Source organism: Lissotriton helveticus, chromosome 4_1, assembly GCF_964261635.1.
Source record: "Lissotriton helveticus chromosome 4_1, aLisHel1.1, whole genome shotgun sequence".
Classification (NCBI taxonomy): domain Eukaryota; kingdom Metazoa; phylum Chordata; class Amphibia; order Caudata; family Salamandridae; genus Lissotriton; species Lissotriton helveticus.
In genome coordinates this window covers 850,997,732-851,012,759 of record NC_136063.1, presented here as the reverse complement: position 1 = coordinate 851,012,759, position 15,028 = coordinate 850,997,732, and the positions used below count along the sequence as shown (strand labels likewise).

The 15,028-nt window shown below is 41.9% G+C and overlaps 1 long non-coding RNA gene across 1 annotated transcript; it reads right to left on the bottom strand.

Moving 5' to 3' along the window:
• Positions 1-814: 814 nt before the first annotated feature.
• LOC144827358 (uncharacterized) lies at positions 815-7,438 on the bottom strand. The gene is made up of 3 exons (XR_013610151.1): positions 7,335-7,438; positions 7,044-7,209; positions 815-1,384 (listed from the first exon to the last, which is right to left on the bottom strand). It is a non-coding gene; the product is annotated as an uncharacterized LOC144827358 (long non-coding RNA).
• Positions 7,439-15,028: the final 7,590 nt, after the last annotated feature.

Sequence of the window (15,028 nt, the reverse complement as noted above, 5' to 3'; positions counted from 1 at the left end):
CAACAACATCGCTTCCCATCTTCGCTCTTCGACAGACCCGCTCCTTGATGGACTGAAACCTGCACTCTCCCCCCCACCTCCAGCGCCTTGAGAACTTTACTGGTGAGTAGTCGCGCTTAACACACGCTTGATTGATTGATTATATCAATGAATAGTACGGATCGTACCTCACCTACAAATACATTCAGTCAAAGGTATAGGGATTTTCAAATATTCTCATATTCGTTATTAGGTTGATCGAAACCCTTCATGTGTAAATATGTGAATTTAGGCATCAGTGCGTGTACACAATTGGTTGCATAATTGTGCTTTTAATCTGGTTTGTAAACAGTATTTAAACACCATTAAGATTCAGTCAGAAAATCTGTATTAGGTTTATAATAAACAAAGTTATATATGTGTAAATATATCATTAAACAGTTAAGATTTTATATATGAATACAAGTTTGGCACGTATAAAAGAAAAGAGTTACCCGACCCATTTACCATATTATAATATAAACATAGAAAACAAATAAAAACCAAGCATAGGTGATCATTTCATCGTCTTTGCTTTCACATCTCAAATTATGGTAAGGCCCCGAAGTAGTTATATAGACTAGTTCAAATTAAGTGCTTAAAGTAGATGAACATATAATAAAACAGATTGGCTTTTGCTAACAATAACAAGTCCATTAAAAAAATCTGTTTCTTCCAGGATGTTTCTTAAAGTGCCAGAGAGCATGTTACAATACAAACCTAAAACATTTAGTGTGCCTACCGGGTGCAAGTCGCCCCCCCCCCTTTCAACACATAAAAGACATGAAGCAGATTGTTGTCGTTCACCGCGTAGTCTTTTATTAAATCTTTAAGCAGTGTCATTTCTTTAATGCTTTATTCATCTTGATTAAGGTAGATCTTTAGATCTTTAAATACTTCGCTTATCCACATCACAGGATTCATTATAAACCTCAAAGTTATAAATTGTCATTATATTTGCAACCCGCTTTCCAAGGGGCCTTCTTCTTTACCTTCGGGTTGTGCCAGCAGGCCCCAACCAAGATAGCCTGCTCTCCTTAAGTTGACCGCCCTCCGGTCAACAGAGCCGCAGGTAAATCAAATCTGCCACCACTTGTGACAACCATACCGGGGTATACCCCCTCCAATGATTATAAATCTACGCACCGGCCTCTTGGGGTAGGGCAGGAACAGCCAGGACCACCAGCAGGTCAGTCCCCGCTCCCGCCAGCCCAGAGCCCATCAATGAATGCTTGCCCTTTCCATGGGCAGCCAATCCATACCAAAGGAAGTCCACACCCTTTTCTTGGCTGGGACCCCGCCATTCTCTTCCTTGTTGCAGGGATGGGTGGGTGGGTAATTCTTCGCTGGTCTGCTGCCGCCGGAGCTGTTGGAAGAGGACAAAGAGGGTTAGTTCCGCCTCCCCCGAGGCTTTTGTACCCTTGGGGGAGGGAGGTTGACCCTACCTCCTCTGATGACGTGCCTCCCCCCCTATCCTATTACCTCAAGGCTGTCTCTGCCGGCTCCCGCCCCCTGGTCCCACTAAGAGCGCCACGCCCCTAGGTGCGGGTGGCGCTGTTCATAGTGTGCCTACCGGGTGCAAGTCGCCCCCCCCTTTCAACACATAAAAGACATGAAGCAGATTGTTGTCGTTCACCGCGTAGTCTTTTATTAAATCTTTAAGCAGTGTCATTTCTTTAATGCTTTATTCATCTTGATTAAGGTAGATCTTTAGATCTTTAAATACTTCGCTTATCCACATCACAGGATTCATTATAAATCTCAAAGTTATAAATTGTCATTATATTTGCAACCCGCTTTCCAAGGGGCCTTCTTCTTTACCTTCGGGCTGTGCCAGCAGGCCCCAACCAAGATAGCCTGCTCTCCTTAAGTTGACTGCCCTCCGGTCAACAGAGCCGCAGGTAAATCAAATCTGCCACCACTTGTGACAACCATACCGGGGTATACCCCCTCCAATGATTATAAATCTACGCACCGGCCTCTTGGGGTAGGGCAGGAACAGCCAGGACCACCAGCAGGTCAGTCCCCGCTCCCGCCAGCCCAGAGCCCATCAATGAATGCTTGCCCTTTCCATGGGCAGCCAATCCATACCAAAGGAAGTCCACACCCTTTTCTTGGCTGGGACCCCGCCACAGGGCGAGTAGCTTACTGGTGGGCTCGCCCTCCCCCCGCCCTACCCGCCTCAGTTTCTGGGAGCCACTTCACACCACTCCCTGTTCATGTATGAATTCCCGGCTGATGGCACGCAGGGCCTCACTTCAATAGCGTCGAAGGTGGACAGCTAATAAAGTGACTTCAGGCTGGCTGCAACTTCTTGCAGTGACATGCCTTCCTTGCCAAGCTACCTGGCAGTACTGATCTTCCGATATAAACATAGATGATTGCAAACTTGGTCCACCTCCAGGAATTCCATGCTCTGGGAGGTTACTTTAATCCCTAGTCGAATATGATGCCCAAGGAAAGATGATGCTGGGAATGAATAATGTGACGCATAACCCGCGGCTGCAGAGCCTAATCTTAGCCAATGGGGTATTGCAGTAACTGCAACATCTGCCACTTAGTAACTGCGGGTGATCATCATAAAGGACCTCATATCTTATTAAGACTAAGGTAACGGAAATAACTGTGCTATGCAGAGCAGAATTTTTAGAAATCAGTGTGCTCAGCGGAGCGAGGAGTGCAGAGAACTCTGCAAACTAAGTGAACGGAGCGAGGTTCCCCACCCAGGTCTACTTTAAGATGCATTCCCTTATCATCTATTTTTAGTTTCCAGAGGAGTCAACTATATTACCTTTCATATAAACTTCTACATCTAAGTATAGGATTCATGCAATAAATGCATGCTTTAATAAAAGGTTCTCTTTAAGTTAGGCTCGTTTGTTTATGCCGAAGGTTCACCGTTATTAGGACTAAGGTAACGTGGAGCTAATCTATAGGTATTTGAGCCATGAACCCTGATGTCAGCGACCTTTTGCGCTTTTGTACCCTCGGGGCATATATAGCCCATAATCACATACGTCCGACGTAGCAGAAGAACGCCTAAACCTTTCGCGGCCGTGTGACATGGACATTTCCAGATAGGCTCTTTTGTTTATGCAGAAAGTGGAAACTTTTTACCATGTTCGGCTTTCCCAAAGAACTGGGATGCAGGCTGGGTGCTAATACGTGGTTGCGAATAATTCAGATCTTCCGTCCATCACTTTTTTGTGTATTTTATTTAGATTATTCACTATCCCAGACCCCGGAGAAAAGAAGGATGCGTAAATGACCACCCCAAGAGGAGCTCAGCAATGTTACACCCTGAAGTAAATGCTTCATTTACCTTCACTATACAAGATTTGCTTTACATGGTTTAACCTACCTTTGTTGTGCATGCAATCACTGGTTACTAAGGAGACTAATAAGTGACAACTATGGGACCCGGTACTTGGCCTATTAAGCAATTGTTACCGATTTATAGTGAACGGGATGGCCACGGGCCTATGGGTACTTAATGCGGAAATGCACAATGTCCGCTTGTAACCCACCCATATAATAACAACATTTAAGAACATTGTTTAAGATATTAAGAAAAGGTCCAGAGCAATGTTTACCGAGCATTATTTGTTAATGGAAGCCGGCTGAATGGGTCCTTCCGGAAGAGCCAATAGTGCAGAAGCATCAGGTCACGATATCTAACCTAATCTGATTTGCTGAGGAAAATTGCACGCCTATTCTATACCCGCCTCCAAAGTAAGCCTGACTGCTCTGTGCCGAGCTAACATAGGGTAAGTGCAGGTTAATTTGGAGTTACCTGCTTTTAACTGACTAGGATTGTGGATGCTGCTTGACTAGATCCCGGACAAGAAAGCCGATTACTCCATTGGCTTCCTTAATTTGTAAACTCTTTCATATATTGATTATCACTTAAAACATCACTTATTCAAATACTCCTACATACGTAATCATTCTATTGCAGTGCCCGTACTCCCAGGGGCCTTTGTTTCACCTCCGGGCTGCTCAAATTAACTGCCTCCCAATCAACGGAGCCGTTGGTCAATAATCAATAGCTGCCACCACCTGTGGCCCCAACGGCTACCCAGGTATGGGTAGGGAGACCAGGACCACCAGCAGGTCAGCCCCAAATCTCCCGCCATCCCGCCATCCCGCCATCCCGGAGCACTGATGACTTTTAAAAAGATAGGTGAATACTACCCGGGTGAAATTATGTTGGTACTAATATTACATGCCACTTGACCATATTCAGGCGTAAAACTCTTGATTTCTGAATTCAAAATTCTATTCATTTTTGCCTCAACTACCATAGAAAATAATTGTTTCCATTTTAAGCATGTTGGCATATATGAATTATTGCATTAAGGTGCAGGTCAGGAAGCCGTCAGCCATGATTCCTGTGCAACTCCACCCCCGAATATCCACCCTTACTCTGAAAACCATTTGCTGTTTTAACCAAGGAAAGCCAGTTTGCTTTTGATTAATTGCTTTTCTGCGTTTTACCCCTTTTCGAGACTAAAAGGGGGACTGAGGAGTCTGTAGAGAAGTATCTATTTCACCGGTAGCTCTTTAAAAGATTCTTTAGGGAACGGTTGTTCGACAGGGAGGTTGGCAATTGTCTTCGAACTGTATTTAATTGCAACTACCCCTTTATTATGCCACCCTTTCATGTATTATGTTCTAAGCTGGGCAATAAATGCCATACGCAATTTGAGCAAGGGGGCTGATTTAACATTCTTCCTCTCTGCAGGCCGCGTCCGACAGGGGTCCTGAGCGTCTCCGGGCTTGAGCCTCGCTTCCATTAGGATGCGGGGATGGCTTTGATGGGCGCGCCTTCCCAGGCTGCTAGGATTTCTCAGATAATCAGCCATTTATTTCTGCTATTTCACCCCCCCCCCGCAGAAGCGCTGAAGCCCTGTGTAGGAAAGTGCTGCCGAGACGGGTGATTCTCATCAATATTCGCTTTAGTTCCAGTGCGGAGCACGGCGCACTCTCAGGGCACTAGGCCATGTTTGATCTGCTGACTGTGACTTATTTTCAACGTTGACCCATAATGCCTGATGTGTCTTACACTTTATGAAAGTCAGTTTTATTCCTAACAGGACTCATGAAGGCTAACTAATATTAATAAGAAATAACCGGAAGATACAGAATCTAAATGTGCCAATTTTTTGGGAAATGAGTGGATTCACGGTAAATACTTACGTGGCAGGTAACTTATACTTAAGTCTGTGTATAGAATATAGATCAATTAATTCCGCCAATCCAATTACAGATTGACTTTCTGCCTTTGTAATGCACATAATACCTAGAGAGCTCTCTTAGTAAGAGTCTCAACAGACTGCGTAGAATGTGTGCATCTTCTGAGAGCTTTGTAAGACCATCGCTCCATGGGACAGACGCTGGCCGTACCATGTTAGTACATTTAGGCCCTTGCGAGGAGAAAGCCCTTTGTTTATAATTTAACAAGAATACACACACATCGATGGAACTCTTCGTTTCTAAAGTGGAATTATAAACATGCAACCATGAAGCATTTTGTTTGAGGTAAAAAGTTGATTAACTTGTGTACAATCATTGTTATAAAATTACTTCTGATCTAGAGAAAAGTATATTTCTGGGGTATTTGAAGTACTGTGCAACTAATCGCATCAAACCCCCTGAGTCATTGTTCGTGTTTTACTTTGGAACATTCTGTGTTTCAGACAATTGTCAGTTGTTTAGCAAATACACCAAATATTTGCACGTATCCGCCTTTATAATTTGTCTATACCTTGAGAATCCACAAAAGCAATTAGTCTGTGTTTGTAGTAGGCTGACTACATTTTTTTTTTTTTTTTTTTGGCGGGCAATTTGGGTCTGTAAAAATTGGAAAACGTGAATTCTGCTCTGATATAAGAAAGCAAACAGAACGAGCAAAATTACTGTAGAGTTACCCTAAACATACTCAAAAACTGCACATCACAGCTAGTAAAATGTACAATGAGCTTCTGTGGATGGAATTACCTAACACGTGGAGTGATTAGGGTGGTAAGGAAAGAGCTTCACTGGTTTATTTTTAAGCAACCATTCGTCAACGTAGAGTGTTTTGCTCCATCAAATTTATTAAAATCGGCTATATAAATAATTACGGTTGTCATTTTTTCTTCACAAACCAGGCTGTAGAGATTGGGCTTCCAAAGTTCCATTCCAATGAATGGTGCAAGACAACAAGAAACTCGTACCTGAATTACCTCATATTTATCACCCCGCGCCCCATTGGGGGTTAAAGTATTTGCGCCCAATAGCCTTGAAGGCACTGGTTCACGTGGAGTTGCTAAAACACTTTGCACCACGCTTCCGTGCTCCGCCCTAGTTTATTCATGCTGAGATGCTGGCGCCCGACATAGTTAAAGCTTTTAGATGGCCGGGAAGAGTTGTGTTTACATTGAGCCAGACATGCGGAGACTGGCAAGATGCATAAAATGTATTTGGATAATTCTTACATTGCCTTACGCGGCTTTAATTTCCCTGACAAGAATACCCAAAACTAGTAAAGCAATCTATTTTTCACAAGACGCAGGTCGCTTAAAAGAGAACACATGCTGGTGGCGAACATGCTTCGAAACAGTAATAAAGATCATAGTGTTCTAAACATAACTAAATTGAACAATATACTTCTTTGGTATTCAATTTTTAAACAAGCGCAGGTCGAGTAATAGAGCTCATGCAGTTTCAAACATATACAAAATGAACTAGCAATGCAATCTATTTTAAACCAGGCGTAAGTCGCTTAACAAAGGGAACACATGCTGAATGCGAACATGCTTTTAAACAGCAATAGAGCTCAGGAAGTCTCAAATATAACCAAAATGAACTAGCAATGCAATCTGTTTTTAACAAGACGCACTTCGAAACGTAGCTTGTTTACGGCGAGATTGTTTCTCGCTATCAATGTACTAAATAGCTGCTGAAGCACCCAGCCTGGTTCGCTAAAACAATATTTTTGTTCATAAGGGTGAAACGTATCCCATCATAACATTTTCATTCACCTGGTCATCATTACCATTCCATACCCCTTACAAGCTATCCCTGCAGCCTCCGCCATTTCATGCCGCTCCGTGGATTCCTTCTATGTTCGATGCTTCAATTACCGGGCTGGCTCCTGCTGCGGGCCTGGAATTCTCCCGGACTGCATTCTTTTAGACAGCGCTTTTCCTCGAGGTAAGGAAATGAAAAAGAATCGGTTTAGCTAATACTCTCGCACTATAGCACATGCAGCGCCACTTGAGCTCGGTGAGCGCTCGGCCTAATCAGCCACACAATATCTCAAAACCACTCACCTAATCACTTAAAGACTACGTTGTGAGGCCCTCTCCTTTTCTCCACATGCAGCAACCCAGCAAACGCCGTAATTCTTCGCTGGTCTGCTGCCGCCGGAGCTGTTGGAAGAGGACAAAGAGGGTTAGTTCCGCCTCCCCCGAGGCTTTTGTACCCTCGGGGGAGGGAGGTCGACCCTACCTCCTCTGATGACGTGCCTCCCCCCTATCCTATTACCTCAAGGCTGTCTCTGCCGGCTCCCGCCCCCTGGTCCCACTAAGAGCGCCACGCCCCTAGGTGCGGGTGGCGCTGTTCAATTTCTAAAAAAGTTGGGCATAGTTGATGAAGTCAATCACAGATCTCTAGTACCTGTCTACTGGTGATTCGAGATTTTGAAAATCATAATACACAACACATTTACTGATTAAAGACACAACAAGCTGAAAGTACACCTTGCACGTGTTAGACACAGTGAAAAATTAAATTCAGACAAGTGTTGTAGAAGCACCGTAAAAGCGTGCTTTCAAAAGTAAGACGAAGAAAACATACATGCAAAGTGATCCTAACACATATAAACGAGTTGCAGTAATGGCAATTTCTTATGAACATGTTGTTTATTGGCATTGATGATGAAAATTGTGCTATTAATAAAGAGGCCTAGTGTTTCTAATGCCTTCTGTGAGAATGCACTTTTTAGAAATGATACATATTAATAGTAGAAATGCTATAGTTCATGAAAAGAATAAAATGAATCTTTAGAAGAATTGTGGTAGTAGGGTATTTCTGATATTAGCTATTTCCATGTAATAATGTCTGGTGAAAGTTATACATATCCCTATTTGAAAAGAATTTATTGTGTTATATTTGATATTGATTTAGAGTTTATTTCATTTGAAATGTGTAATGCCAATTTAAAGGCTTTTCTAAAAATGCTTTTTCTATAATGCTGATATTTCCCTTGACCCAATACAATCAAATGTTGCATTATTTGTTCAGTACATGTGTAACTTTCCCCATTTCTAAATGTTTCTTCAATGTTCACAGTGAATTATTTCTGTGGGAACAGGATTTCAGCTTTTACTATAGACTGATACTTTGTATTTTGCTTTTTTTAACTGATGTTTGGCCAATGTGGACTTCCAAATCTTTCGTTTCTCATAATTAGCATGGGAAAGCATCTTACTGGTGCAAGTGCTCTAGGTGACATGTGAATCTGAGAATATGACTTTCGATGGTGGTGATGCTACATCACTGAGATTTTATTGGAGACTTTATATAAGAAGTAACCCAAAGGAAGGGCAGCACTTAACGTAATTGATTTTTTGAATCTTGACAAATGCCATACTTTTTCTTTTCCCCTTACGAGAGGATACTATGCTGATCAATTTTTGCTGATTACTAAGAACTATCTCTTACTTTTGGACTGTTCTGCTGAGGCTACAGTCGGTAGCTGATGGACTCAAACCTTTGTAGTCCAACCATTGCAATTTTATTTTCTTATATTTCTTTTGTTCTATGCTAATGGACTCACCCTTAATGGACTTTAAAAATGAAACCTTTCCCCATCTTAATAGGCTTTGAGCTGTTGGATAAACAAACTATTCTTCTGCCGGTAATGGTAGTGGGACTCATTAAATCTGTGAACCAATTTTATAATATCCATTAGATAAAATCTTGCCTAAATGTTTGGCGCTCTAATACAAGCTGTTACATGCTTAACTAATGTTGCTATTCTTTATTTCTACAGCATGGTATTAAGAATAGTGTACCTAAATCTGACCTCAAATTTGTGAGTTAGCTGTCAATAATTGGTTCTCATTGGACAGCTAATGTGGTGTTTTGGCCACCCTAATTTCCACCCCACCTATCAGCAGAGAAAGATTCATCAGAAGATCATTGCCTCTGTGGTAAATGGAAATGATGCAGAGTGTCTAATCGTAAAGGGCACTGTATAGTTAGAGTAGTGATAGAGTAAGTGTACAATAGCATTTTACTACAGTTTTGCTGAAATACTATGATACTCGAACTATAACAGAGTGCAATATTTAGAACATAGCATAAGCATAGACCTTAGATTACTTTACAAAATGCTGTATCCTAGAATTACTTGCCGATCATGTTTCTTGGCCCAATTCCAGCTGAAATAAACAGGCAAATTCAGTTTGTAAAAGTTAGAGATACAACAGCGCAGGTCTGCATTTCCTAATATTAAGAGACTTTAATGAGGGCATTAAAACATTTTCCTTGGAGTTGTGTAAATGTTTCAGAAAAAAAGAAATGCAACATGGATTTTCCGGACTCACAAATATGGGGGTAAGGTACACGTCTGTATCTCTATACACAGTTCTAGGATAGGATACCAAAAAGTGAGCTTTACTGAAACTGAATCTACCCTTTTGATAAGTGGTATTAGATATAGGTATGAGGCGCCACTGGGAAGAATCACGCAGTTTATCTAATGTTCTCAATTAATTCTGACGGTGCTGCAGGGTGTGGAGAACCACCAACCTCCACAGATAAAAGCCTATGCTAGTATGGAAATAAAATGCACTCCCTAGCACACGCCTATTGTTCGTAAGGTTTCCCGATTTAGCAAAATCAAAAAATAAATCATATATATATCACAGTCAGATACAAGTATAAACACTGTTTTTCTTCTTGTCGGGGTCTTTATTCATGTAACTTTTCCACCACTGCTCCCAACAGTCAACACGTGTTTCGTCGCGTCAGGGACGTACTCGGACGACATGGAGCGGCGTCAGGAAGGATAGATATTTCATCACACGGAGCTTGGTGACTTTCGAAACAAAGAGGAGCATTAAGAACGAAACTAGAATTTCAGAGTTGGACGCCGCTCAAATAGAAACCCTTGGTTGTCCGGAATTATCACCACAAATCAAAGAAGTTATACGTGGATTAATTATCCCTGACGCAACGAAACACTTGTTGGCTGTTGGGAGCAGTGGTGGAAAAGTTACATGAATAAAGACACCGACAAAAACAGTGTTTATACTTGAATCTGACTGTAATTTATCTCTGATTTATTTTTTGATTTTGCTAAATCGGGAAACCTTACGAGCAATAGACGTGTGCAGGGAAACTGAATCTAACCAGATAAAATCAGTGCCAATGATTAGGTGTAAAAGAAAGGTAAGGTTCCATGTGAGCTGTTGTTAATAAAGTTGATATTTACAAAAAAGGAAGAGGGAGGTAGAGGTAGAGGTTAGGAATATCTTCCTGAACAGTTATGTACCAAACAAAAATCGAAAAATCGAAGGGAACCTGCCTGTGGAATTAGGTACTTGGAAACAGCGAGAATACGCTGCAATTGATTTTCTAGAAAAATACTTTTTTTCTAGAGACCCGTCACCCACCAGGTTTACCCCTAGGTGGCATGCTTTGTCATTGGGGTTCTACCGAATCCTCTACAGATTGAGGCGTGCTGCGACTAGCAGTTACGCGGGAGCACTTATTGGTATAGACTGAGTAAAATGAAGGGGAGTGGAATAAAGTAAAAATTAAAACTACCTAACTAGTGGGACACCTTTTTATTCCCGCCCGTGAAGAGTAAAATCAGGGGTTGTTACAGGTACATGAGGAGGCTTTGAAGAAGTAAGTGATGGGGGATTTGTTCTTGCAAGTCAGGATGTTTAATGAGTGGCAACCGGTTCTAAGGGAGTTGCAGTAGCAAAAACAGCTTTCTGATCAGCATTCCTTTTTCCCTCAAAACAGGGTTTCACTACAAGCTGTTCAACCCTGGTTTTCAACCATTACACCTTAGCATAGCATTTTATAAGTAGGTTATGTAGCATACTACTTACTAATTGTTATATGTTATGTGATGAAAAGTCTTGTTGGCTCAAGTCTCACGAGTCAGTTTCTGTCATTATCAATGTTGTGGGACTAATATTTTACCCGCTAAGAAGTGAACACTTGGTTAGACGTTAGAAGCACCCACCATATACGAGTGTTATAGATTCAAGGTCCAAGATTAACTACTGTGACCTGCCAGCCCGGCTGACAGGCTGTTGTTTTAATGTTCTCAGCTTTTGTAATTATAGATCTCATTTACAAACCATACAGAATACCTTATTACAAACCATATGTATACATAGTGCATGTGCAGTAAGTGTGCACATGTGCGTCCTTATTACAGGATTGGTTAGGAGTGTTAGACATGGGGATAGTCCCCGTTGAGTCCTGATGAAGAGCCAATAGGGGAACGGCTCGAAACATGTTGACTATCTATTACTGAGACAGCCAGACTCATTATAGTCTTGGTCTGTCCCAGTAACTACCCCTGATTTTAATCTTATCAACCAATGGTACTCGGACTACCCCATCCGTCTATACCACCAAAGGCCTCCATTTAAGATGGTGACAATCTGCCAATCTCAAGATGGCGACTTGCCGACAGCTTTCACGCCGCAAGATGGTGAAAGCCATGGACAACCATATAAAGTCGATCTCTTGATGGTCCTTTTGAGTATTCCGCATTCCGTACTATTATGCCCATTTCAATATGGCGGCCGATATAAAGGTTGCCGCAAAATAGCTAGTTTTTCCCAAAGATTTGGGATAATGCTTAGCCACCTTTAGGCACTTTAGTTATATTTCATTTTTGTACGGTATATACAACTTTGGACATTACGTTCGTGTCTATATATCGCACTAGTAGGGTGGTGTAACACTATATGGTAGACATTCAATGATGGCGCCCGCTTTTTACAGATGAACATCACGTGACCCTTTCTCCCCAGCTGTTACAACTTTAAAGTGTTCAGCGCGGGAGTTGTGGGATATATAAATGGGCACAGTTTACTGACTGATTTAGACGTCCTCGGAGGACCACTACCCCGCGTCAGAACCCCTTCGTTGTTTTCCTGGGACTCCCGTTTGGAGGTAAGCCTATGCTTAGCAGGAGTGGAGAGCTGGAACGTGTAGCTTAGCTCTATTTGTTTTCTGCACGCCATGAGGCTTTCTTCGTCTTTTGCTCTCGTAGGATTTATTATTCTAAGAGTGAATTCATTTGTTCTCCTCTCTTTCTTGTTTATCTTTTTTAGAGAGGCACGGCTATCCCTCGCTGTCCCCGGTTTATACCTACACGTTGTATCACGTAGAACCAGAAAAATTCAAAGGTTAGGTTCAGTGAGCTGGGTGTAGAAGGTATGTGGCAAATTAGTTGTATTTTAGTCCAATTTAATAGAGAATAGGCAGTCATATGTTTTTTAGATATTTAGCTTACTATTTGGTATCGATTCTTTCTAGATTGTCCTGTAGTTCTCTATTTATTCGAACTACCAAGAAGTTGAAGAAGTGTATATATCGAAAGTCAGTATCTACTAAGTAGGTATTATGTGAGGGGTTAAAATACATTCCCCATCTTTAATTATATTTTGCGGGAGATTGACCATTACCCTTGTTTTATTCCCTGTTTAGTTTTAACTGAGAGTGACTGCTCGTTACCATATACTCTGGAACTTGCTCCCTCTTGATATGCACTTGTAAAAGAATTCTCCTGAAGGCATAAGGTATTATAAGAACCCCTATTTTTGGTGCTATATATAGATTCTGACATTATTTAATAGACCAATCTTTTGACCAGACTCCTTCGGTCATTAAGTGTTTGAATAATAAAAGAATAACTTTACATGAATGATGTCTGATAGTTCAGCCAATAGGGCAGTATGTATGGTCGGTTTATTCTGTGAGCCAGCAAATCAAATCTTACAAGTCTGTATTCTAACATGTATGTTGTTTTATATGTTTTTTAATAGATGGTATAATGCAATGTGGGAAGATTCAATTGTTATCCTGAAGAAGGCGGACAGTTATCTATTTGGGACCCGCCGAAACGCGTCGATGCTTTTTATTTGGGAATACTCCACGGATACGTGACAGATGCATTTTTGAGTATCTAGTTTAAAATGTTTTCTACCTAGAGCTTCTCTGCATCAAAAATCATTTATTTATTGGTCTTAGTATCGTGTTGTTTCCCTGATCTGATTTACATTGTGTCTTGCTGTAGCTCTGTCCCACTGTTAGGATTATTGTGTTTCTATGAAATGTTTTTAACCTGTTATTCATATTGTATTATGAATTTTTAACTATACAGCCATTGTTGTCACTATATTTTTTTAAATAAATTGTCTGCTTATCCCTTTTTAATATCATTTGTTTGTTTTCCTGGTTCACCACGAGGATAGAATAAACCTGAGAGTGTGCTACAGATATTCTTTTGGGTGCTGAGTGTGATTGGTAGAGTGGTGTATTATATTGGTGTGTTATACTGGTTTCCCAGGGGAATCTTCTTTAGACAACTGTCTCTTGGTACCCTACCCCTGTGGGATTTCTGGGTCCCTCTCTCCTCTTTTTATATAAAAGCCATGGCCCTACAGGGAGACCAGGGTGAGTGACCTCTCTTCCCCACCCATCTGTCCTCCCCTACAACTAACCCGATTCTACCTATAAGCATAACAATGAGCTGGGGATGAATCAGACTCCCCCAGAGGGCTACCCTCCTTGTTTGCTTTGACCCCCCTGAACAGCCCCCAACACCGATGATACGAGGGCTTCCTCTCCTACCATGATCGTCAACCCCATCAAAAGGCTGTTCCTGAAGTTGCGTCAATCCGACAGTTATTTCACTACTAAAGATACCAATCGCCAGTATCTCTCCAGTGAGGCCAGGATTTACTAGTTTCCAGGTTGGCTTCAGACACAGAGAATGGTCTCTGGTTTCAAGGATCCCAGCGCTGCTTCCCTGGTCTTATACAGACTAGTTACAGCTATGGAGTACAGGTGTTAGTTTCAGGGATCCCTGTGCTGTTTTCCCAGGTCAGCTCTTTGTGTCAATTCTTCAGACTTTGGAACTGTCCCTTCCTCCACTCCACCCACCACTCGTGTCCTGGGGGTAAGCTGAAAGACTAGGTGGACGGCACTCCCCAGGAATACCGGCACCAGTGCTTTTTGATGGAGGTATGACGATGCCCCCTGGGCTGATTCCAAAACAGTTTTGTACCTACTGCGGAGCCAGAGCAACCTTAGCTGATGCCTGGTGGAGCTGTTCTTTGTAGCTATCGAGGAGTCTGGCTCTGGTTCAGCCCCTTGGCTGTCACCTACCCAGCCGGACATCTGGCATTGTTTTCCTCGTTCCCCCGCTGTTTTTCCTCCCACCGTTAGTCGTTGATGTAATTGCTGTAACTATGTAACCTGTAACTCGTTGATCCTGTGACTATGTAATTTGTAACACACAGATACCTATGCAAAGGGCTGTGATACCTCCGGGTTTAGCCAGTGCTATATAAAACTTTATAAATAAATACAATAAAATAAAATAGGGGCAAGAAAAAAAAGTGTCCGACTAGTTAGGTAGTTTTAGTTTTTACTTTATTCCACTCCACTTCACTTCACTAAGTCTATACCAATAAGTGCTTGTTGGACTTGGCCCTTGTTGCAGGGTTATCCCTGAACTTTTTGCCTTTCTCCTGTATTTTGTCTGACCTGTTTTTGTTGGTTTTATGACTCTGGGCACTTTACCACTGCTGATCAATGCTAAAGTGCATATGCTCTCCCTATTGTAAATTGATGTATGAATTAGTGATTGCGTTTGTGGCTGGTGTGGTTTACTTATCAGACCCTAGTACAGTGCACTGAGTGTGCCCAGGGCTTGTAAACCAAATGCTGCTGGTGCGCTTGCTGCACTGGTTGTGCCACC